We start from the raw sequence: 25,707 nt of genomic DNA on the forward strand, positions 1-25,707 counted from the left end.
CTTCTTTATGCAAAGGACCACACAGTTACAAAATTACCATTTGTGTTTTTAGGATTTTCACAAGTTTTGGGGAAAGGAAATCCAAAGTATCTTTCTTTTTATTTCTCACTAGGCTGGGCTGAAGAGAGGGGTCCTTGGCAGGGGCATTGCTAGGTTCTTAAAAGATCCGGAGCACAGGCCCATAACACAAATTTGCATATATATATATATATATATATATATATATATATAAATATCTGAGTCTAAGTGCACCTCTAATATATATGTGTGTGGTGTGTGCATGCGGTGTGCTTGTGTGTGTGTATAGATTACATACATACATAAGAAGTATGCACTGACCCCACACCCCACTTCAACTCAGACTCTGATTCAGCATTTTGGAAAACATCCCACTTCTGCTCGGGCCAATTTGTAGTCAGACCATTTAAGCTCAGCGCCAAACCTGAATCAAGGTTTGTAAAAATGAGTCTTTATGCTTCTACTATTGGAATTTTTTTTAAAAAAATTGCAACTTTTTTCTCTTGGTCAGAACTGGATGATAATTTCAGGCATAGTAGCCCTCTAGAAGGGGATTACACCTGCCCAATGTCAGAAAAATAGGTGCATGGTTTATATTTTGATTTTCTTTTGAAGGGAGCTGCCAATAACAATTTTATTAATTGGAAGAATTGGATAAACATTTCAGGATTCATTGCTTCATCAGAGGAGATCGTTCGTTTTTCCAAACATTGGGATCTTAGGGTCATAGTAGATAGCTCAATGAAAACATCAGTTCAGTATGTAGCAGCTATGAAAAGGGCGAATTCCACACTTAGGGAACATTAAGGAATTGAAAATATGATTGCCAATATCATAACGTTTACACACAAATCTATGGCATGTGACCAAACTTGGAATACTGTGTACAGTTAACATCAGAAGAGCCCTGCTGGATCAGACCAAGGGTCCATCTAGTCCAGCATTCCGTTCACACAGTGGCCAACCAGCTGTCAACCAGGGACTCACAAGCAGGACACGAGTGCAAGAGCACCCTCCCACCAATGTTCCCCAGCAGCCGGTGTACACAGGCTCACTGCCTCTTGTACTGGAGGTAGCACAGAGCCATCAAGACTAGTAGCCATTGATAGCCTTCTCCTCCAGGAATTTGTCCAACCCCCTTTTAAAGCCATCCAAATTGGTGGCCATCACTACATGTTGTGGTAGCGAATTCCATAGTTTTAACGATGTGAAGGAGTACTTCCTTTAATCTGTCCTGAATCTTCCACCAATCAGTTTCATGGGAGGACCCCAAGTTCTAGTATTATGACAGAGGCAGAAAAATTGGTATTAGACATGATAGCTAAATAGAACTACCATGTTCAGAGGCAGTATACCTTCCCCAACCTGGTGCTCTCCAGATGTGTTGGAACACAACTCCCATCATCTCCATCCATGGTCAGTGGCCATGATGGCTGGGGATGATGGGAGTTGTGTTCCACCACGTCTGGAGAGCACCAGGTTGGGGAAGCCAGGATCTAGAGACAACTTGGCTAAAGCGTTGAACTGCCTCTTCTCCTGAGGCTCAGTGACTGGCGATGAGAGATTTAAGCAAAGATATGTTGGTATTTTTGGTGTTAGCTCCACCTGCATTGCCTTTGGCCCCACCCCTTATCCTCAGCCCCACCCACTCAGGAATGTGCCCCCCCTGAGTTTTTCCAAAACTGAACTTGGCCCTTGGGCTAAAAGGCATTCCCCGCTCCTGGGCTAGAACCTAATTTGTCAAATGTATGACACATTGTACTGAGTTGGCAGGTTCTGTATGGGGGGGGGGGCAGAAATGTCCGCAGGACTGCCTCCTGCCTGCAATGAAAAGCCCCACTGGAGGCCGTACTGCAGGTCCTCCTGCTGTCGGAGATGGGGGTGGGGCGGCTCTTTTGTGGCACCCTCTCTTTGGAATGATCTCCCCAAGGCCGCTTGCCTGGCACCAACTCTGCTGCTCTGCCGGTACTAGGCTAATCCAGGGGAGGCTGGCGCCGCGGGCGTCAGTGGGGCTGTGTATCCGCTCCAGGTTTCAGTCAGAACCCTAAAGGAGATATCCAAGGAGCGGAGCAGGTTCCCCCCCCCCGGCATCGGAGCCACCAGCCCCCACTTTTCCTTTGCCTAGGCTTTTAAAAATTGTGTTTTAGTTCTGATTGAATTTATCCGGCTTCTGTTCTCCCCCTGCCCAAACTGCAGTTCTGTTTTCCATTATTTTGCTGTATTTTATTTTACTGGCGGTGGTTGTTTTAATTGACTTTGATGGGAACTGTTTTGTGAGGCCTCTTTAAAAGTTGGCGTAGAAAGATTCCGAATTAAATAGGTGATATGTAACGGTTTACACAGTTTACAACTTTCCTCTGTACCCATGCGTGTATGTGTCTACCTTGGTTTGTCTTTAAGGTGCTAGAAAATTCTCTCGTCTTTTGCTGCAAAATCCATGCTGACAGTTCCTCCTCTCGGCCAACTGAGGGTAGCACTTAATGCAGCCTTCCCCAGCTTGGTGCCCTCCAGATGTGTCGGACTACAACCCCCAGCACCCCTGCCTGGAGATGCTGGGAGCTGTAGTCCGACACATCTGGAAGGCACCAGGTTGGGGAAGGCTGGCTTACTGCATCTGCGGAAGTAGATTCTAGTCCGCAAAAGCTCACGCCACATTTAATCCGTCCGTCTTGAAGGTGCCGTAGCGCTTTTCTTTTTCGCTGCAAGAGCTGTAACACGGCGGCTCCTCCGGAATCCGCCATCTGGGCTTGCGCGCCCTGCTTTCTCCTAGCGCCGCAACGCGCTGCAGCCCGGCCCGGGCCGAGGCGCACAGGCGCGGATGGGGCCGCACGTCCCAGCGCACTGAAAAAAGAGCTCGCTTGCAGGAAGGGGGGCCCCTGCGGCTCCCGGGATGCCAAGCGGACCTTCCAGGACAACTACATCTCCCATCAAGCTGCGCCTCCCCAGCCCGGCGCCCTCCGGCTGCGCTGAGCCACGGCTCCCAGGTGGCTGTGGACGATGGGGGGCAGCCCAACGCGCCTGGAGGGCGCCGGGCTGGGGAAGGGAGGCGAGGCGCGGTTGCTGCGTGTCGAGGTCCGGAGGCGGCGCGCCTTCCGCGGCGGGCGCCGCGGGTCGCCGCCCGAGCTCTCGGCGTCCGGCCGGGCGCTGCGAGGCGGCGGCGGGCCGCGAAGCGCCGCCATCGCCCGCAGCCCGCGGGGGAGGCCGCCGGCGCCCCTGCCGCCCGCCGGCGCGAGCGAGGGCCGTCCGAGCGGGTTCGCGGCCCCGCCCCGGCCTCGCGGCCCCGCCCGTGCGGCGAGACACGCCGGCGTCCCTCGGCCGTCCGAGGCGCTCCGGCCGCCCTGGCTTCGCGCCCGCGCAGGCAGGGCGGCGGCGCGCCTACTACAACTCCCGGCGCGCCCCGCCGAGACGCTTCCCTCGTCCAGCCGCAGGGAGGCCGCCGTGACTACGGCCCCCAGGGTGCCCAGCGGCGGGGCCGCGTCGGCCGCGGCGTAGCCCGGCGCCGCGCTGGGGGCGGCAGTCCCGGCGCAGGCGCTCTAGCGGCTCGCCCTGCTGCTGGCTGAGGGCGGCGGCGGCGGCGCGCTCCCCTCCTGCGCCTCGGCCGGGCTCCGGCGCGGCGCGGCCTCCCTCCCTCCCTCGTGCACGCGCGCGCTCACTACGCGCCGGGTCTCTCCTCCCTCCCTCCCGCCGCCGCCGCGCCGCCGCTTCCCTCAGCGGCCTGTTCCCGCCCCCACTGGCCGCGGCTGCGGGGGGCTGTGCGAGCGACCGACGGGAGGCTGCAGCCGCGGGACGGCGGAGCGCCGAGGACAGCCCGAGCCGCCGCCGAGACCCGCAGGTGGGAGCGAGGCCCCCGCCGCCGCCGCGCCCTCGCCCTCGCCCTCGCCGCCAGGGGCAGGGCGGGCTGCGGGGCCGCCGCGGCCGAGGGCTGCGCTCTGCGCGTCTGTGGGGCGGGGTTCGCAGGGGGCGTTTGCGGGGGGAGGGGGCGCGCAGCGTTGGGCAGCGTGGACGGTGTGCGCGGGGGCGGGGGCGACGCGGCCGGGGGCCCCGGGGCGGGGGGGCCTCGGCGCTCCGCGCGCCCGCGTGTTGAAGCCGGGGGCTTCCTAATGCGGGGCAGCGGCGGCGGGAAAGGGCGCCTGGCCACGGGGCGCTGCGCGTGCGTGCGCGTGAGAGAGGGGGGGGCGTGTGTGTGACCTGCACCCCGTAGGATGCTGTAGCGAGGATTTAGAAAAGAATGCTGCGCTGCGGGGCAGCGATGGCGAGGGCCGGCTGACCTCATGCGGGGACGGGGCAGCAGTCGCTGGGCCCCCCCGGGGCTTCATTTGCCCCCGGGGCGGTGTGCGCTGCTGTGGAGCTCAGAAATGAGGCTCGTGAGCGCGTGGAGGGCTGGGGAGGTGCGTGGGGCTTGAAGAGCCCGTGTGGTCGGGCCACGACCAGAGAGCCCCGGCTCAAGTCGCCCTTCGGCCGTGGAGCTCGCTGGCTGACCTTGAGCCTGGCACTACCTTTGGCCTAGCCTGCCTCACAGGGCTGTTGTGAGGATCCAATGTACGAGAAGGGTAGGCAATTTGGTACCCTCCAGATGTGGCTGAATATAATAATAAAAATAATACGTTTTTATAATGCCCCATAGCCACAGCTCCCTGGGCAGTTCACGTTGGCTGTGCTGGGTGAGGCTGGCGGGAGCTGTAGTTCAAACTATCCGGAGGGCGCTGGGTTACCCACTCCAAAGGTCTTTACCAAAACGGGGTGAAAGGTGAGATGGCAAAAGAACGTCGGCCTCAGTGGAGGCTTATGGTCTGGCATAGCGGGGATACAGTGATTGTTTGGGGAATATGTTTTCTGGGAAGGGGGAGTTTCCATGGGTTTGTTATAGAGCACCCATCTTAGAGAATGGCAACACTTCATTGGGAAGATGGCTTTAACACTGGGCTCTGTCTTTAGCAGGTGGTATGGGATGGACAAGGCATTGATATTGGTAGAGGGTGGATGATGGTAAAGGACATTGGCATGGCACGTATGGCGATGGCACAGGGTGCTGATGTCAGGATTGGCAGTGGCATGGGGGCAGAGGAGAATAGCAGAGTTTCGGAGCACTGAATACCAATGTGGTGGTGGCACGTACCTTGAGTTTGGGATGGGGGCTACTTGTATATGCATTTGCAATGGTTTGTGGATGCTTGCTTGGGCATTATTGATTAAAAACAGGATAGTGGTATAGGTTGCCCTTATGGGCTTTAAGGTGGATGATATAGAACAGAATGGCCTGGCATAGGGCGTTAACATATGAGAATGGCCTGGGGAATCTTTCTAGGGGTGTAGAATATGGCCCAGGGGAACAGCAATCATCAGGTGATGGTGCAGCATACTTCTTGGGGTGGAGATGCACTGAAAATCAGAGTAGGAACATGAAAGGAGTGGCACAGGTGCTGGTTGCTGGAGTTGTCAAGCACATGTTGCAAGCTGCATGGCAGTGATGATAGTTTGTTTTAAATATTGTTATACTGCTTTTCAAGAAAAAGCCTCCTCAAGGTGATGTCTGTATAGTATAGGGCAGGGGTAGGCAATCTGATGCCCTCCAGATATTTTGGACGACCACTCCCATAAGTCCCAGCCACCATCGCCAGTTGTAGTCCAAAATATCTGGAGGGCGCCAAGTTGCCTACACCTGGCGTAGGGGGTGGTGAGAGGATGCTTGCATGGTGTTACAAGGAATCTTGATAGTAGCACTGGCATAGGCATGAAAGGTAAGGCATATAAATGTTTACTACTACTGGACTGATATGGGAGAGAATGAACACTGATGTCACAAATGGTGGTGGCAGGAGTACACTGTGTTTACTGTCTTAATTAAGCAGTTGTTAATGGAATTGCCAAGAGGCAAAGTGTGTAGTTTGGGGTTTCTGGTATTGCTGCTTGTGAGGCAGATGACAAGTATGAAAAGTGGCAAGAATGCTTGGTGGGAGGGAGATGGGGTGGAATATTTTAGTATATTAAATATATGTATATCCCACCCAGTCGGGACTCTCCAGATAGCTGGGAAGAGCATTTCAGAAAGAGTGAGTGTCATTTATGAAGAAGCTGGCAAAGGTAGTTCAGAAGGGCCAAAACATAGGAGTGGGTGAAAATAAGGTGGGTGTAAAGATGGTGCAAAGCCAGCTGGTTGGGTAGTGGAGGTGGTATGTGAGGGCTGCAGTGTAATTCTATAGATGCCTACTCAGAAGTAAGTCTGTAAGAGTTCAATGGGACTTACACCCAGGTAAGTGTGTATAGGATTGCAGCAGCTCCTAAACTGAGCTTTTGTTGCAATCTTTGTTTCAAAAACGTAGTACATCTTAACTGCCATGTTCCATGCACAGTATTGGCATGGGGGAAGTTGGTGAGAGGAGGGCTTCTAGGGGTGTCACACCAGCCTAGTTGGTGATGAGATGCTCTGGAACTTATGCACACAGACAGAGGAACTGCATCTTGCAAGAGCATGGAGAAGGTAAGGCAGTGGATATTACTTTGCCTTTCCTCCCTTCCTTTGGGTGCTAGAAGGAGAATTTTAAGCACACAAGTACTTGCTCAGGATCGCTGTGGTTTTTGGATGGCAAATATCATTAAACTTTGCAGCCTCATCTGAAGTTTGCATAGGGAAGCTTTGGGGTTGTATAGAAGGATTATTTTTTAGAGGAAGTACGGAGTGCATCCGTTCTGCAGTATACCCCTTTTGTTCTGTGAGCTGCTTTGAATGTGTTTTGGATGGTAGGGAACGTGGCATATATAATACAGTAGTGTCAGGGTGTTTGCTTAAAATGTAGCCAGATCTGCTGTGCTTGCATGTACTGGGTGGATACAAATTGATTGGTATTGTGTAACTTTATGTGGTGGAGAAGGAGCAACTTGTGTGGTTTCCTCCCTGTCTGTCTTGTGTTGGAACCCAGGTTTTAAGATGACTTGGATTTAATGTGATTGAGGATGTCATCACGTAACATCTGTGGCCTGAAAGCAGATATATTGCAGTGCTGAGAAATGTTCAGCTGCATTAATTTTCTATCATGAGTGCAGATTGGAGTGGGGATGAAGGATTTTTTCCTATTGAAAAAGATTGCTTTAAGAGTTCATTTATTGGGACTGCAATAATAAGGGCAATTAAGTTGATCATTATATTGTGGATTAATAGTGTCAGGGTGAAAGTAGTCCTGTATTCTTCTATGCAAACAGAGAGGAGTCATGAAATATGGCGATACAATAATTGTTCATTGTTGAAATGTGTTTTTTGTTTCTGCTCTAGCTGGGTTTTTTTCCCTCTTCCTTGCCCTGTTTGGTGATAAGTGTTCAGGTTATAGCTTGTATTTCCTGTTGATTGAATTTCATCCAGAAGGAATTCAGTTTGTGCTGAAAACTGTCAAATGTGGAAAAATTAGCAGGTTGAGTTTTTCCTCTTTTCTCTCCCTCCCTTCAGACAAAGACATGTTGTGTTAACCAAAGAGAGGAAAAGGCAATTGGTTCCCTTTATGTTTTAATCAAAATATGATTTCGGATGCAGCAGAGAATCCTTGCTGAGACGTTGTGATGGAGAAAGGCTGGGCATTTTTCAAGGAATGCAGATGATGGAAGCATTTTGGGGAAAACATTTTGCTGGGCTTGATTGAATCAACAATGTTATTTGATGAAATGTTAACTGTAAAGTGGCTGCTGATTAGAGCACAGTCTAGGTAGAGGGGAGTAAAATGAGAGACAGGATACAATCTGAGGACCAAAAACCACTCTGCCACTAAAGCAAACCTTGCCCTTTTAAATTTTCTAGTTGTGGCCCTTTGTGCAAGATCTGCCTGACCTAAGGTATGATCCTATGCATGTTTAGTCATTAAAAAAGTCCTACAGCTCCTAGTATTCCCTAGCCAACAGTGCTGGCTGGGGACTGCTGGGAGTTATAGGACTTTTTTTCTATCTAAACATGCATAGGATTGCGCCCTTAATGAATTATACATATTAACGAATAAAACATGTATTTCAGTTACTGATTCATAATAAAATTACTTTTTACCTAGTTTGCATGTAACAACAGCCCACAGTTTAAACAACCCATGGGCTGTCATGCACGAGCAGCAGAGCAGGCGTGCTGTCTGCAGTGCACCGGCCACTTCCGCTTTTAATCAATAACCTATGGTTGGCTCATTTGTAGGTTGTTGAATGTGATGTGTAAACCTGGAGCGCTGGGTTGTTCAGGGGCTAAATAACCTGGTAGTTAAGCCATGTTTAATCCCTAAACAACCCAGCACTCCGGGTTCGCACATCATGGCTAGCAACCTACGAAGGAGTTGATCATAGGTTGTTGAGTAAAAGCAGAAGTGGCAGGTGTATGAGGGGTAGCACTCTCACTCTCCCTGCTTGTCCACAACAGCCCATGAGTTATTTAAATCATGGGCTGTTGTTATATGTGAACTGGCCCGGTATGCTTGCATACCATTTTTCTGAATGTAAATGAGCTTTATCAGCTTACTTAAGAACTTTGTGTTAGTTTGTCCCCCTCCAAAATGAACAATATAAAACTTTAAAACCCTTTGGATCAGCAGACCAGGGCTGAATATAATTATTTGGTTTAACTCCTGTTTGAATCAGTACGATTTATCTCTAATAGATAACTTGATTTAGCATCGGGGTCCCTTACTAAATTGGTTCGAGGTGGGGTATGCTTGACCCCAAATTCTCTGGTTCAGTAACCAAAGAGTTAACCTGAATGGACTGCCAAGATAGTTTGGTGGGTTGGGTTTTTTGGCTTCATTTTATATCTGGAAACAATTAACTCATCCCTGGCTATGAACAGCTGTGTCTAGTACAATTTCTAGTGGCTAGCATTTGTCCTTTGCCTGAGCCAACTGCTATGGGCCTTGGATCTATAGATTTCTGCTATCCTGCTTTCTGGGCTTTGAAGCTCCAGCTCTTTCTAATCCTTGGCGTTGCAGTCTTCCCTTCATGATTTCTGGATGGAAATAATGGATTTGAACTTTCTTGGCCTCCAAGTGGTGTATGGAAGGACTACTCTTCTGGGTTTCAGAAGGCACCTTGGACCTTCTAATTACTCTCCTACTGAAGTGTGCCTGTTGCCCCTGATCCTGCAAGGCTGCCCATGCCATGGCCTCTGACAAATAACTGCCAGGATATCTAACTGGTTTTAGTAAAAGTATACTCACTGGCATGAGTTGCCATCCTGAAAGTCATGGCGGTGTTCTTGTTAACTAAAATATATTATTTCTATGTATGTTTGTTACTTTTATATACAGCCTTTCTGCCAGTGCACTCAAGCGGTTCACAATTTAAAATAATGGCTTATAATTTAATGGGTGCAATACAGTAAGGACAGAGGGAAGAAGAAAACAAAGCACATTCAAGAACCATTGCCACTGAATGAGATAATTCAGTTCAGCTGCCTCTTTCCCCTCCATCCCTCTCTGTCTGATGCAGCTACTGATTAGTAGCTTGATCAGGTTTACCCCACAATAATGGTGCAAGGAGACTTGAAGGGGAGAGTTTTGTTAGATGAGTAGTTATTAATTTGCTAAGAAATACTGCTTGGGAATAGCTTAAATCTGAGAAACACTGAACTGATCACGTGAAATACCTGTTTGGATATGTTTCTCTAGTGAAGCTGAATAATGTAGTTGTCAATTTCTTTGTTCAAATGTTGCTAGGCCACTTGTCAAATTGAGCATTGACTGAAGAACATCCAGAGAAACTGCCTGTAATGAAGATTTTTTGTGAAAGATTTAATGGTTCGTATGCACAAAAAAAGAAGAGAGGAACATTGATGGCCCTGTATGCCTGTCCAACACCGAGAAATCCAAATGAGAAATAATTGCAGTTCTCAGAGAGCACAACACATCTCTTAGGCAACAGCATAGGATGTTTCAGAAAATTGTCTCTTTTCTGCCTCCCCGGTATGTCAGCTGAAGCATAGCTAAATTTCATCCACTCTAATCGGTCTTGGGAGTGCAGGTAAGCCCTAAAATAGCCACAATTGCAAAGGCACCCTGCTTAGGCAGGCTGAGTGTATACTTCAGCCTAACAACCATTTCTGCCTCATTTTAAAACATGGCAATCATGGCTGATTTTTGATCTTCCTTTCATAAAATGCTGAGTGGCTGGAGGTGATGAGCTTGTTAAAAGGGAAATGCTATTTCTGTGTGTTCCCTCCTGAGCTCTCTGCCTGCCCTTCAGTCCAGTTTACGATCTTCATTTGTCTTCACTTAATGCCTTTCAGGCTTGATTATATCTTTGGAAGCTCTTGATCTGAGGTCCATTCCAATGGACCTCTATGCTTCCCAGGTTTCCCTTTAATTTGGATGTCTTGCTCCACCTCATGATGCTCTTTGCTATGTTGCCATAGGAGAGTGCTCGATTTTGTTGACAGTCGCAGCTGGTGGTGGGCTGGCTCCAGGTGTTGTGGGCCCTGTGTAAACCAGGGCTTAATGAAGACCAATGTGATAATGATGAACAGTACTAGAATTTGTGTTCTTGTCTCAGATTATTAACATGGGATACCATTGAAGATTGAGATACTGCATTTTAAAAGTGTTGCTATCTTGGACTATAACATTGAAGTCTACATAATAAAAAATAACTTTTGTTTTATGATAGCATAATGATTAGTATGTAGGTAGCAGAATCGCAACATAAATGTTGTGAATAGCAGGAAGATGCTCCACAGTATGATGACTGTAAGCAATAAATTTGTCTGTATAAAAGCAGTTCCCAACAATCTGTCATACTTTAGCCAGACCAAGAAACAGGATAGGGATTGATGGGGGAGGTATTATGCAAATAGGAACAGGGTCATTTTTTAGTGGCTGGGCTCACCTGGAATCCTAGCAAATCTAACACACTGCTGACCCCAAATGGTTGCTATTCACTTCTATTGGGTGAAGTGCTGCCCTTGGACAGGGTTTCAACATAGACATGATCTGCCTTCCGTTCTTGACAGTGGGTGACCTGGTCTTCACTGATAGGGATCCTGTGGTGTGTTCTGTGTGTAGACAGATTACAGAGATGCACTGCATCCCCAAAGGTTCTTGCAGTATACACGCCACCCCTACACACACACGCATACACACACACCTATCTTTATAATGACATTTTGCTAGTATTAATCAAATTAATGATAAACTCTTTGCTTAGTTCAAATGGTGACTCAGGGAAATAGCATTAGCAGGAGACTTGGTCTTCACCCCATATCTAGCACTGTTTGAATGGAAAAGGTACAGAAAGGGAGGGATCTCAGCTGGGTGTAGTAATGTAATTGATGTTGGCACTTGGGCTGACTTGGAACATCTTAGCACTCAGTGCCGGGTCAACTTAACACTCAACACCAGGTCAACATCCCCCAGCCTCCTCTTGTCTCCCACCAAAAGTACCTCGGTCTTGTCAGTGTTCAGCTTCAGCTTATTCCTCCGCATCCAGCCACTCACCATCTCCAGACATTTGGACAGGGATTCTACGGCCAACCTTGGTGAAGATTTGAACAAGAGGTAGAACTGCGTATCATCCATATACTGATGACACTGCACCCCAAACCTCCTGATGATAGCCCCCAGCGGCTTCACATAGATGTTAAATAGCATCAGGGAGAGGATGGAACCCTGTGGCACCCCACGTATGAGCGGCCACGGGTCCGACACCTTCTCTCCCAGTGCTACCCTCTGATACCTGCTGGAGAGGATGGACCGGAACCACCGTAATACGGTGTCTCCAATGCCCAACCCCTCCAGGCGGTCCAGGAGGATACCATGGTCAACGGTATCAAAAGCTGCTGAGAGGTCAAGGGAACAAGGAAGGAGCATTCGCCCCTATCCAGGAAGGAGCATTCGCCCCTGTTGTGAGCGATCATTCGCCCTTGAAGCAAGGTAGTTTCTGTCTAGTGATGAGCTTCGATTTTTTTTTATTTCTTGCAACTACAAAAACATGCCTTGAGAATGAGACATCATTAATCAGTCCTTGGGAATTAAACCCAAACAATTTTAGATAGGAGGATGCTAATTAACAAAATATTTTTTCACAAAGCTTGGCAAGTTCAAGAAGAATGCAAAGTCAGCCACAGTGAGCTTTGCCATAACCTTTTACTAACCTCCCAAATTAGTTAGACCCCAGTGTGGAATCAGGTAGAGTTGCAGCTGGGGGAGTGGATCTTAAGCGCTTCCCCCCACCCTACACTCCAGCTGGTACATATCCTGCTAGAAGTGGGGCCCATACTTCAGCAAAAGCAGTACAGCATGAAAGGGGGCTGTTAGGTTCTTGATAGTATGGAGCCTTGACCAGATGGCCCGTTGTGGGGGAAATAACTTGTTGCTTCACTTGACAGCATAACCTCTATTGCTTCTTTTTACTGAAGAGCCAATAAACTTCCTGAGATAATCACACTAACCTTTGTTTTGACATATGCTGTTGTGTTTCTCCCCTCTTTGAATCATTGCAATAACAAAGATATATTAGAAGTGTCCTCTAGAGAGCCATGAATAACAAGCCAGTGCAGTTAACATGTAGCGGCATTTCAAAGCAGGAATAGTGGAGGACGTCGAGGATAATCACAAAGAAGAGAAACAGGTTCTCAGGATGCACAAAAAAAATTAATTGTAGGAAGCCCAATGTGTTTCAGCCAGTAGATTGACACAGGAGACAATCTTTTACTGAAAAAATTCTGCAGACTTTTTTTCCCTACCCCCTGAAGAAGGCCTAAAGCCAAGAAAAAGGCTGAAACGGGTTGAGCTTCCTACAATTTTTTTGATCCTGAGAACCTGTTTCTCTTCTTTGTGATTTACTTTGGATGCTCACGTCCTGTTTTCTTGGACGCCAAGGATCGACTGGTGAGGAAAATGGTTTTGAGAGTAGGATCATTGGGACAGTTTTGTTTCAGATCTGTCCTAACTAGTAGGCTTTCTTGCAAAGGAATGCTGAGGACACTTTAAAACAAATTCTAGGTTCTGGTCTTTATATCTCAAAGTTGAAAGCCACATACAAAATACAACCTGAAATTGTAATGTGATAAGGTTCTGATTTATGGGGAATAATAATAAACAGCAGTTGTGTTCAAAGAAGAATGTTAGGCTAGATTTTAATGTGTTACTTAAGCGTGTATCCTGCTTTTTAGTCCAAAAATATGCCTCTCAAAGCAGCTGATGAAAATAATAATAACAGTACTATAACACATCTAAAATACAAAACACTATCATCAAAATAATATCACAAAAATAACAGCAGCACCCACAATAGGATGCAAATACCACCCCCTTTTGTTGGTGTATATTTGAAACAGAAATCTCAAACTTTTAGGCTGTTTACTCTTATAGATCTTTTATAACACTTGTATCCTGCCTCTTTGCAAGCACAAAGCATGACAGGATAAAAGATCCTAATATAATTATTAATACATCCATAATTATATAATAAAGGTAAAGGTGTCCCCAACCAGTCGTGTCCGACTCTAGGGTGCGGTGCTCATCCCCGTTTCTAAGCCAAAGAGCCAGCGCTGTCCGAAGACGCTTCCGTGGTCACGTGGCCGGCATGACTGAACACCGAGGTGCACGGAACGCTGTTACCTTTCCCGCCGAAGCGGTACCTATTTATCTACTTGCAATTTCTTGCTTTCAAACTGCTGGGTTGGCAGAAGCTGGGACTGAAGACGGGAGCTCACTCCATCACGCAGCACTCGGGTCTCGAACTGCTGTCCTGCCGACCTTCTGGTCTGCAGTTCAGCGTCTTAACCACTAAGCCACCGCGGCCCCTTAAGCCACAATTGTTGTTGTTCAGTCGTTCAGTCGTGTCCGACTCTTCGTGACCCCATGGACCATAGCACGCCAGGCCTTCCTGTCCTGCGCTCTCTCCCGGAGCGTGCTCAAGTTCATATTCATTGCATCCGTGATGCTATCTAGCCATCTCATCCTCTGCCGTCCCCTTCTCCTTTTGCCTTCAGTCTTTCCCAGCATCAGGGTCTTTTCCAGGGAGTTTTCTCTTCGCATTAGGTGGCCAAAATATTGGAGCTTCAGCTTCATTATCTGTCCTTCCAATGAGCACTCAGGGTTGATTTCCTTTAGGATTGACTGATTTGACCTCCTTGCAGTCCAGGGCACTCGTAAGAGTCTTCTCCAGCACCACAGTTCGAAAGCATCAATTCTTCGGCGCTCAGCCTTCCTTATAGTCCAGCTCTCACAGCCATACATTACTACTGGGAAAAACATAGCTTTGATTAGACGGACCTTTGTCGGCAAGGTGATGTCTCTGCTTCTTACTATGCTGTCTAGGTTGGCCATAGCTTTCCTCCCAAGGAGCAAGCGTCTTTTAATTTCATGGCTACAGTCACCATCTGCGGTGATCTTGGAGCCCAAGAAAGTAAAATCTGTCACTGCTTCCATTTCTTCCCCTTCTATATGCCAGGAAGTGATGGGGCCAGATGCCATGATCTTCGTTTTTTTAATGTTGAGTTTCAAACCAGCTTTTGCACTCTCCTCTTTCACCCTCAAGAAGAGGCTCTTGAGATCCTCTTCGCTTTCTGCCATTAGGGTGGTATCGTCTGCATATCGGAGGTTCTTGATAATTCTCCCAGCAATCTTAATTCCGACCTGTGATTCATCCAACCCGGCATTTCTCATGATGTACTCTGCATATAAGTTAAATAAGCAGGGTGACAATATGCAGCCTTGTCGTACTCCTTTCCCAATTTTGAACCAATCGGTTGTTCCATGTCTGGTTCTTACTGTTGCTTCTTGACCTTCGTACAGGTTTCTCAGGAGACAGGTAAGGTGGTCTGGTACTCCCATCACTTTAAGAATTTGCCACAGTTTGTTGTGATCCACACAATCAAAGGCTTTAGCGTAGTCAATGAAGCAGAAATAGACGTTTTTCTGGAATTCTCTTGCTTTCTCCATGATGCAGCGAATGTTGGCGATTTGATCTCTAGTTCCTCTGCCTCTTCGAAACCCAGCTTGTACTTCCGGTAGTTCTCGGTTCACATACTGCTGAAGCCTAGCTTGTAGGATTTTGAGCATCACCTTGCTGGCATGTGAAATGAGCGCAATGGTGCGGTAGTTTGAACACTCTTTGGCGTTGCCCTTCTTTGGAATTGGAATGTAAACTGACCTTTTCCAGTCTTGTGGCCACTGTTGAGTGTTCCAGATTTGTTGGCATATTGAATGCAGCACTTTAACAGCATCATCTTTTAGGATTTTAAATAGCTCGGCTGGAATACTGTCATCTCCACTAGCTTTGTTGTTACTAATGCTTCCTAAGGCCCACTTGACTTCACTCTCGAGGATGTCCGGCTCAATTTCAGTGGCCGCACTATCATGGCTATCAGGGACATTCAGATCTTTCCTGTATAGTTCTTCTGTGTATTCTTGCCACCTCTTCTTAATCTCATCTGCTTCTGTTAGGTCCCTGCCTTCTTTGTCCTTTATCATGCCCATCTTTGCACAAAACGTTCCCTTGAGATCTCCAATTTTCTTGAAGGGATCTCTAGGCTTTCCCATTCTGTTGTTTTCCTTGATTTCTTTGCATTGTTCATTTAAGAAGGTCTTCTTGTCTCTCCTTGCTATTCTCTGGAACTCTGCATTCAGTTGGGTATATCTTCTCCTTTCTCCCTTGCTTTTTGCTTCCCTTCTTTCGTGAGCTACTTGTAAAGTCTCATCAGACAGCCACTTTGCTTTCTTGCATTTCTTTTTCTTTGGGAGGGATTTCGTTGCTGCCTCCTGAACAATGTTACGGACCTCCGTCCATAGTTCCTCAGGCACTCTGTCTATCAGGTCTAATCCCTGAAATCTATTCCTCACCTCCACTGTATATTCATCAGGGATATGATTTAGGTCATACCTGAACGGTTTAGTGGTTTTCCTGACGTTCTTCAATTTAAGCCGAAATTTTGCAAGAAGCAGCTCATGATCTGAGCCACAGTCAGCTCCAGGTCTTGTTTTGACTGACTGTATGGAGCTTCTCCATCTTTGGCTGCAAAGGACATAATCAATCTGATTTCGATATTGACCATCTGGTGACGTCCATGTGTAGAGTCGCCTCTTGTGCTGTTGGAAAAGAGTGTTTGCTATGATCAGCATGTTCTCTTGGCAAAACTCTATTAGCTTTTGTCCTGCTTCATTTTGTACACCAAGGCCATGCCTGCCTGTTATTCCGGTGCTGCTCTAAATTTGGCCGTCTTTGTGGATATTCTCAGAAAGTACAAAAGCCAGTGGATAACCTAAGTTCTTTTCCTCACATTAGTCCAGGAGGTGTGAATTGGGTCAGTTCATACTGGAATTTGCATTGTGGCTGCAAGTAATATCCATGCACCCCATTCCCTATCTCTAAGCTGTGGGTAGAGGCTGGGCTCCTCTTGTTGCATTTGTGGGTGATGGGACTCTCACCATGGCAAGTCGAGTGGAACTGTGGATCTCTGGTTACATATGCTTACTTATCTTGCGCCACTAGGTAGATGTCCCCCAGGCGTGGAGGGCAGTGCACAGGTACTGTGGCCTATAGAGAGCAAGGGGAGTTGCAGTGGCTCACAGAAGCAAGCACAGCTTCCCAGGGGCCTAAATGAGGATGTTGCCACCATGATCTGAGGGATCTTTGGCAGGGATGCCAGCTTCTCTGAGAGTCTTTCCCCCCTCCCCCACAAAGCCTCTGTGATTGCCTATGGAGCATCTCTGAAAGTTAGGCAATCGAGATCAGAATAAAATGCCCCTTTTTGCTTATTAAGAATGTACAAACAGCCATGCTGAATCATACTAAAGGCCTCCCTAGTCCAACATTCTGTTCAAACAGTGGCCAACCAGATGCCTGTAGGGAGCCCAGAAGTAGGACATGAACATACCTAAAAAGTTTTGAAGATATAATTCCACTTCCTACATTTTTAATAAACTTCATTATTATGTAGGGCCTGTGGACTTATTGCACAAGGCTTTGTCTGCAGAATTGCTGTTAATTTTGGAATCTGTAGCACATCATTAGTGTCACATCTGAGTGCATTAGCAAATCACAGCAGAACTAAGCCCAAGGGAACAAAATGATAATTGTCCTCAAGTATGAATAAGAGATTCCTCCAGCCCTTCGAATCAAAAATAATGTCCTCCCAGCAATCCTCAAAGGCAAATTAAGCTGATGTCTTGTATCTTAACTTAGAAGACTACTAAGAGTAGTCTTTAGCATATTATAATGTGGAGCTGATGATGAAATAAGAGTGTTTCTACTAAAATTGTCCTGGAGTTTGGTGCCCCAGATCTGCCCCCAAAGTAGCTTCCCTTTAAGAGCATAAGAAGATCCCCTGTTGGATCAGACCAAAGGCCTACCTAGTCCAACATGCTGTTATCCACTGTGGCTATCCAGATGCGTATGGGAAGCCCACAAGCAGATCATGAGCGCAGTAGTGATAATTAGGGAAGGACTGACAATAAACTGCCATTATCCTATTGCTTATATAAAAGCCTTGGAAATAAACAGTTACTGGCCTGCAAATAATTTTACTACCCTGCTGGGCTTGGCAGAAGAGGGACGGGTGCAGAGAAGGGGCAGAGTATTCCATTCCTCCTCCACCTGCCTGCTCACTCATCTGCATGCAATTCCAGGTTGTTTATGGCTAATGGGCTGGTGCTTAAATAGAAGGGTGCTTTATACAAATCTATGGTTCAATCACAGCTGGAATACTGTGTACGGTTCTGATTGCTACGCCTCAAAAAAGACATGGTAGACCTTCAAAAAGGGCAGCCAAAGTGATTAGAGGGTTGGAGCTACTGCCCTATGAGGAAAGTTTGAAAGGTCTTGGCCTTTTAAGTAAAGCAAAAAAGATGAGTAAGGGGGGACAAGATAGAAATGTATAAAATTATTCATGGAGTGGAGAAATTTGATAAGATAACTTTTTCTCCCTCTCTCATAATACTGAACACAGTACCACTATGAGCTGACTTTGAGGTGCCTGGGATTTCCAAAAGTTGGGGACAGCTGAAGCTGCTGTACCAAGTCAAGAGTTTGGGTCACCATCCACCCCTTCCTGATATAATAATGCATGGACAATCAATGTGGTTTTGGAGTTGTGCAGTGGCGCAGCTAGGTAATTTTACACCCTGGACTTAACCATTGTTTTATGGAGGGCCACTTTGGATGGCCATGTGTACTACTTCAGTTGTGAAGCACATAACTAATATTTCTCTCCCCTCACCCTCCAAATACCATTGCATGCTTAAAGCTGCTTCTACATTCCTGACATGTTAGAATAACAACAACCGCTGGTGTCTGGACACAGTTTTGTGATGCATGAGTGCAAACAAGCTGAGGCTTAATCCAGATAAAACAGAAGTGCTGTGGGTAGGGCAATTGACTAATCTGGATAGAGGATTACATAGAATCATAGAATAGTACGGTTGGAAGGGGCCTATAAGACCATCGAGTCCAACCCTCCGCTCAATGCAGGAATCTAGGTCACAGCATCCCTGACAGATGGCTGTCCTGCTTCATCCTGAATGCCTCCAGTGTGGGAGAGCCCACTACCTCCCTAGGCAATTGGTTCCATTGTCATATTGCTTTGACAGTCAGGAGGTTTTTCCTGATGTTCAGCCGGAATCTGGCTTCCTGTAACTTGAGCCCATTATTCCGTGTCCTGCACTGTGGGATGCTTGAGAAGAGATCATAGAATCATAGAATCATAGAATCATAGAATAGTAGGGTTGGAAGGGGCCTACAAGGCCATCGAGTCCAACCCCCTGCTCAATGCAGGAATCCAAGTCAGAGCATCCCTGACAAATGGCTGTCCAGCCTCGTCTTAAAGGCCTCCAGTGTGGGAGAGCCCACCACCTCCCCAGGTAATTGGTTCCATTGCCGTATTGCTCTGACACTCAGGAAGTTTTTCCTGATGTTCAGCCGGAATCTGGCTTCCTGTAACTTGAGCCCATTATTCCGTGTCCTGCACTCTGGGATGATCAAGAAGAGATCCTGGCCTTCTTCTCTGTGACAACCTTTCAAGTACTTGAAGAGTGCTATCATATCTCCCCTCAGTCTTCTCTTCTCAAGGCTAAACATGCCCAGTTCTTTCAGTCTCTCTTCATAGGGCTTTGTTTCCAGTCCCCTGATCATCTTTGTTGATGATCAGCAAATCAGCAAATCAGCAAATTTGATCAGCATTCCCTGCACCTCCTCCTCCAAAAGAAGATCCTGGCCTTCTTCTCTGTGACCACATTTCAGGTACTTGAAGAGCGCTATCCTGTCTCCCCTCAGTCTTTTCTTCTCAAGGCTAGACATGCCCAGTTCTTTCAGTCTCTCCTCATAGGGCTTTGTTTCCAGTCCCCTGATCATCTTTGTTGCCCTCCTCTGAACCCTCTCCAGTTTGTCTGCATCCTTCTTAAAGTGTGGTGCCCAGAACTGGACACAGTACTCCAGATGAGGCCTAACCAGTGCTGAGTAGAGGGGAACTAGTACTTCCCGTGATTTGGAAGCTATACTTCTCTTAATGCAGCCCAAAATAGCATTTGCTTTTTTTGCAGCCACATCACATTGTTGGCTCATGTTCAGCTTGTGATCTACCACAATTCCAAGATGCTTCTCGCTTGTAGTATTATTGAGCCAAGTATCCCCCATTTTGTAACTGTGCATTTGGTTTCTTTTTCCTAGGTGCACAACTTGGCATTGATCCCGATTAAATGTCATTCTGTTGTTTTCTGTCCAGCGCTCCAGTCCATCAAGATCACTTTGAATTTTATTTCTATCTTCCAGGGTATTAGCTATCCCACCCAATTTTGTGTCATCTGCACATTTGATCAGAATTCCCTCCACTTCCTCATCCAAGTCATTAATAAAAATATTGAAGAGCATTGGGCCCAGGAGTGAGCCCTGCGGTACTCTGCTCGTTACCTCTCCCCAGTTTGAGAAGATCCCATTGATAAGCACTCTTTGAGTCCAGTTGTGTAGCCAACTGTGGATCCACCTGGTAGTTATTTCATCTAGCCCACTTTGAGCTAGTTTGCTCATCAGGACATCATGGGGCACTTTGTCGAAAGCTTTGCTGAAGTTGAGATATGTCCACAGTATTCCCACAGTCCACAAGGGAGGTTACCTGATCCAAAAATGAGATCAGATTAGTCTGGCAGGACTTGTTCTTGACAAATCCATGTTGGCTTCGAGTAATCACTGCATTGTTTTCAAGGTGCTTCCAGATGGATTCCTTTATCATCTGCTCCAGAATTTTCCCAGGGATTGAAGTCAGACTGACTGGTCAGTAGTTCCCAGGTACATCTCATCCTTGATGTGGTTGCACTCCCCCTGAAGGACCAAGTATGCATTTTGATTGTGCTCCTGGATTTGGCAGCAACTGAGGAAGCTTAGGTGTCAGTGGTGGCCAGGAGTACTTTTTACCAGTTTAGGATGGTATACCAGTTGTGACCCTATCTGAAGAGGGAGAATCTTACCCCAGTTTTTCATGCTCTGGTGACATCCAGGCTGGATTACTGTAATGTACTGTATGTGGGGCTGCCTTTGAAGACTTTTCAGAAGCTTCAGCTGGTGCAGAGTATGGCCGCCTGGTTATTGGTGGATGCCAGGGAATTGGCTCATGTGACGCCAATAGTGCAGCAACTGCACTGCTTGTCAGTGCACTTCCAAGCCCAAATTAAAGTGCTAGATTTAACTTTTAAAGCCCTAAAAAGTTTGGGCCCAATCTACTTGAAGGACCACCTTCTGCCATACCAGCCTGCTTGCACTCTCAGATCATCTACAGAGGCCCATCTTGCCTGTCCACTGCTAAGGGCAGTTAGGCTGGTGAGTACAAGGGAGAGGGCCTTCTTAGTGGAGGCCCCACGTCTCTGGAATCAGCTGCCATCAGGGGTTCGTCAGCCCCCTTCTTTGCAGGTCTTCAGGAAAGCTCCCGAAGACTCACCAGTTTTTCTTGGCCTTCCCTTAATTCTGAGCCATTCGGTTTTTATTTGGTAACTTTTGTTTTTAATGACTTTAATTGGCAATGTCTTTTTAAGGATTTTATTGAAACCTGTTTTATTGAGTTTTTATTATATCCACTTTCTGTGGATTTTGTCTTGTTTGCTACCTTGAGAGGGTTCCATCCTTCAAGGCGGCCTACAAATAATTTTAGTTAGATAGACAGCCAAAATTGTTTGCGAACCCTGATATGTATAGAAATACTCTGAGCTTGTGCAGTTTTGCATTTTAATGCACTTAAAACCTAGCACCTTTACGACTACAGGAATAAAATGGAGTTTGCTTCTGCAACACTGATGCCCTTGTCACCTGCTGCTCTCTGGGTGGTCATTTGGGGGTCTCTTGGACTGTGGAGCCCTGGCTGCACCACTGCTGTTGTAGCATTAAGTGGGGGAATGGGAAACATGAAACAGTGTGGGGCTCTTCTTTGTGGTCTGTGTGCATCACACACATGCATTCTGTGCCTGAGCAGAAGGTTCCTGTGTTGAAACTTTCTAGAGCTAAGACTTAGGTGGGAAGCCCCCCTCCGCCTGTGTAGAGGGTGGTGCTCCCGCCTTTCCTCTCAGTTTCTCTTCAGCTGCCACAGGTGCAGCATCATTGAGAGCTTTTGCCTGCTAAATTGCTAGGTTTTTTTTTCTTTCTGGTGATTGATCTGAGCCTTCTGAGTTTTTTCTTCTTTCTAACTACCTTCTATCTTATTTTGTGATTCATTCTTTCAAACAGATTAATATTTTATTTTATTTTGTGTGGTGCCACTTCTGAAAGCCCCTTCAATGGCCTGTGGCCCTTCAAACCCCTTTCTTTAAATGTGTGGATTATGGGAGTAAACTACCGACGACAGACTACCATAATCTCTGCCTGTTTTGTGTGGGCAAAAGGAATGTGATATAATCGTCGTCTGGACGAAGGACATATGGTATAATCATGTACACTTTGCCAAGGTTTTGCTAAACAAGGACAGTGTAACCACTCTTTCAGCCTTGCAGTGCCGTGGGAGTGTGCCTTGCAATCGGGGTATCCAGTAAAACAGACAGGATCACAACCAAGACATTCTCCTTTGGTGGCTATGGTGTCATCATCAGTTTCGGTACCATTTTTGTCACGTTCACTCCCAACCATCAGTTCCGACATCTATCATGGTTCCAGTAAGGTTACCATGTCTAGGACCCATCCCTAGAGAAATGCTGACACAAAAGTGCACCATCCCATAAAGGACTATGTCCAAATGTCCTCCAACTACTGATACAACGACCAAGCTGAAAAAAGTCAAAACCAACAAACCGTGATGCACATTCACCATCATCCATGCCCTCTCCTGTTTTACAGGATGATGTGGCCATTGCCTAGCAAGAATCTTTTCTGCCACTACCTCCTCCCATGATGCAAAATCCTCCATGGGTCTCTCTTGTGTTTCAGAATGAAACCTGCATTGCTGCCTGTACTTTAGAAGGGGAAGAGGCTCCTCTCCCCCACTCATCACCCTCTTGTGGAGGCGCACACATTGTCACCCCAGTACAGTCACTCACTGGATTCCAGAAGGGACTCACCTGACTTGTACTACTTGAGATTCTGACCATTTTTACCTGGACAGAAGGGACTGGGCTTTGTCTCACTCTCGCTCTCCATCCCGTACTTGGGACAGGTCTCTTAGAAGGGAATTCCCACTGAGACACTACAGAGATTGTCCATTGTACTTTGAACCATACCCTCATCAGGTTCAAAGAGCCTTGCCTATATAGAGATGTTCCACACAGTATGAAACAGGGTTTATTTTTTTTACAGATGCCTCACTCCGTCTTGGCAACTCTGACTGAACCTCCCTTAGTGTCAGTATCACAGCTGCTAGCTATTCTAACCGCAATGCTTCCAGCTGGCCAATAGTTTCAGCCCTTGAGGTATCGCAGACATCAGTTCCTGCCACTTCAAACATGACTATTCTTGTATCCTATATTCCTCGCACCACAACTCCCTCAGCCTCAACACGTCTCTCTCCTACCATGACTACTCTGGAAAAACCACTGGAATGACCAAGGCAGTTGGAGTCAGAAAGCAAATATCAGTCAGACGCATCTGAATCTGAACTAGCCTCTCAGCTCCTTCTCCAGACCAAGGAGTCAGGGGTCACTCACCACCATCGTCTACAGAGGATAATCGGCCTTATACTGAGCAACTAATCCGCATGGCCACATCCTTAGGACTAGATGTGCAACAAGTGGGTACCCCAGTTGACAACCCAGTAATAACTTTGCCCAGACTGAGACCACAGGACCTGTTGCATTATCTGTCCTCCCTTCCTTTCTTAGGGCAGTGAGGGAGTCAGGGAAAAAGCCTTCCTGTGCTCTGCAAACACCTCTACCACGTCCAACATGATGATTGTGCCTTTCTCTTCCAGCACACAGCCCCAGCATCCAACATGGCTTCCTCGAAACCTCACTCAGCTCCGATTGACCAGGCAGGACACAAACTGGACGCTATGGGACATAAAAATTATTTCACTGCTGTACTGTCATTCTGTATCATGAATTACCAAGCATGTATGACCTGCTACCAGCTCTTCTTATGGCAGAAAACTGCCTCTCTGCTTAAATATCTGCTATATGACAAGAAAGGAATAGCATGTCTTTTTAAGAACAAAGTGCTAGCTTTAGCTAAGCAGTAACCCTACACGGCCAAACATATTGTGGGCTGTGGAGCTAAGTCAATGGCAGGTGCCATTACTCTATGAAGACATGCATGGTTATGGTCTGCAGGACTCTCCAAAGAGGCTTGATCCCACATAGAATATATGGTCTCTGATGAACAAAGACTATTTAATTCAACAGACAACACATTAGATCATGTCTGTAAGATCAAGAATTCAGCCAAAAAGATGGGTGTGAGTACACCACAGCAACTTTACTGTTCATATTCTAGGCCCTGGAACAGGTCCCAGCACAAATGTCAGTCACCTTACCTATCCACTGAACTTTCTTTTCAGGTAGGATCCCAGCAGTCTAAATGCTTCTTCCCTTTGACCCAGTACTGACAACAGTCACGTCGAAAACAGGGTGACGGGTAGAAACAGCACTTTTGACCTACCAAGACCTGAGGATACCAACTCCCCGACTTTTGGCACCATTTAAGCAAGTACTATGAGGCCTGGTGCTGCATCACTACCGACAAATGGGTTCTTGCTTTTGTGCAATATAGGTAACTAGTTGAACTCCCTTCCCCTCCTCCTTTCAGGTACCAGGTCTAAAACTCTGCTATGGCTCACTTTAGACCCCTGGGACTGGGTCATCACCTGATGTGTCAACATGCTTGCAATCTGCCTAGTGGTGACAGACAACACATTAGCTGATGCTTTAAGTCAATCGGAGCAGACGTTGCATGTGTGGATGCTAAGCCAGTTAGTAGTGCAAACTTTTTCAACAATGGGGTGCTCTACAGATTGACCTTTATGGATTGACCTTTTCACCACCAAGAAAAATAACCAGTGTGACCTGTTTCGCAGCAGAGCAGGCTGCAATTGCTTCTCACTGGGCAACGTCTTCCTCTTTGATGAGACTCAACCCCTCTATATGTTTTCCCTCCAATCCCATTCATTACAAGCATTCTCGCAAAGATTCGACAGGACAGATTGGACATTATTCTGATCACTCCATGGTGGCCCAGACAACTGTGGTTTGCTGTGTTACTGGCCTTTTAGAAGGGAGTTAGCGCACGTTACCGAACCTGCCATTCTTCCTGATTCATAGAACTGTTGCGTTTGGCATCTGGATCTATCATCTCTCTGTTTCCTATTTCCTAATTGAGCAGAGCAGAGGAAGCTGCTCCAGCTGGTCTAGGGGCTATACAAGGAAGCAAGCTCTCAGAGAGTGAGTGATCACAGTGAGTGAATAGGGAGAGCCAAGAGAGTTGGCCAGGGGAGTTGCAGTGGAAGAGGAGACAAAGGCAAAGCGGTGAGTGGGCTGGATTAAGCCCAGGGGACTGTCCTTTCCATTCTCAGTTGCTGTGTGCTCACTATATGCTCCTGAGAGCTCCAATTTAATTGAGGGGGTGTGGCCTGAGTAATCCCTTGCTGCATGGGATCAAAACCCAAGTATGTCACAAAGACCCATGGACTCGCCAGGTATGCTGTCTTCCAGGAGGATGGATTAGAGATGTGACTGAAGGGTTGCCTGCACTCATAAAGCCCACCAACAGGTATCCCTTTCTTCTAATCCGTGTGGGAATGATACCGCCAAGCGGAGCTATGAAGAAATCACGTCAGTCTTTGAAGCTTTGGGAAGGAAACTCAAGAACTTTGGGGCCCAGATAGTTTTCTCATCTATCCTTCCAGTAGTTAGAAGAAGGATAGAAAGGGAAAGAAAAATACTCCGGGTAAATGACTGGCTATGAAGGTGGTGCTGGTGCGAGAGATTTGGATTCTGAGACCATGGGCTATACTTCCTGGAAGATGTGCTATACTTCCTGGAAGATGGACTGTTGACAAGGGATGGATTGCACCTCACAAGGGCTGGGAAGAATGTGTTTGGCCACAGAATGAAGAACTTCATCAGGAGGGCTTTAAACTGAATCCAATGGGGGAGGGAGACATAAAGTTGTGGGTAGCAATGGATGAAGGCTGATACACCACAACAGAGAGAACAGCTCTAATAGCGCCCAAAAATAGTCTTCAGAAACATGTAGGGAGAAAGCCAGACTATAAAGCACATGGTCTTTGATGTCTATATACTAATGCCCAGAGTATGGGAAACAAACAGAATGAACTTGAACTCT

At 47.1% G+C, this 25,707-nt stretch overlaps 1 protein-coding gene across 1 annotated transcript in view; it reads left to right on the plus strand.

Annotated features, from left to right (window-relative positions):
- Window positions 1-3,490: 3,490 nt before the first annotated feature.
- The window catches only part of FAM168A (family with sequence similarity 168 member A), a 281,858-nt gene continuing 259,641 nt past the window's right edge, over window positions 3,491-25,707 (plus strand). Inside the window, exon 1 of the mRNA XM_084842397.1 lies at window positions 3,491-3,850. The gene's annotated coding sequence lies outside the window, so the exon portion shown is untranslated. The remainder of the gene's footprint in view (window positions 3,851-25,707) is intronic.

Source organism: Heloderma suspectum, chromosome 3 (assembly GCF_057233095.1).
Source record: "Heloderma suspectum isolate Gila_16-S chromosome 3, 16-S_ref, whole genome shotgun sequence".
NCBI classification, from domain to species: Eukaryota; Metazoa; Chordata; class Lepidosauria; order Squamata; family Helodermatidae; genus Heloderma; species Heloderma suspectum.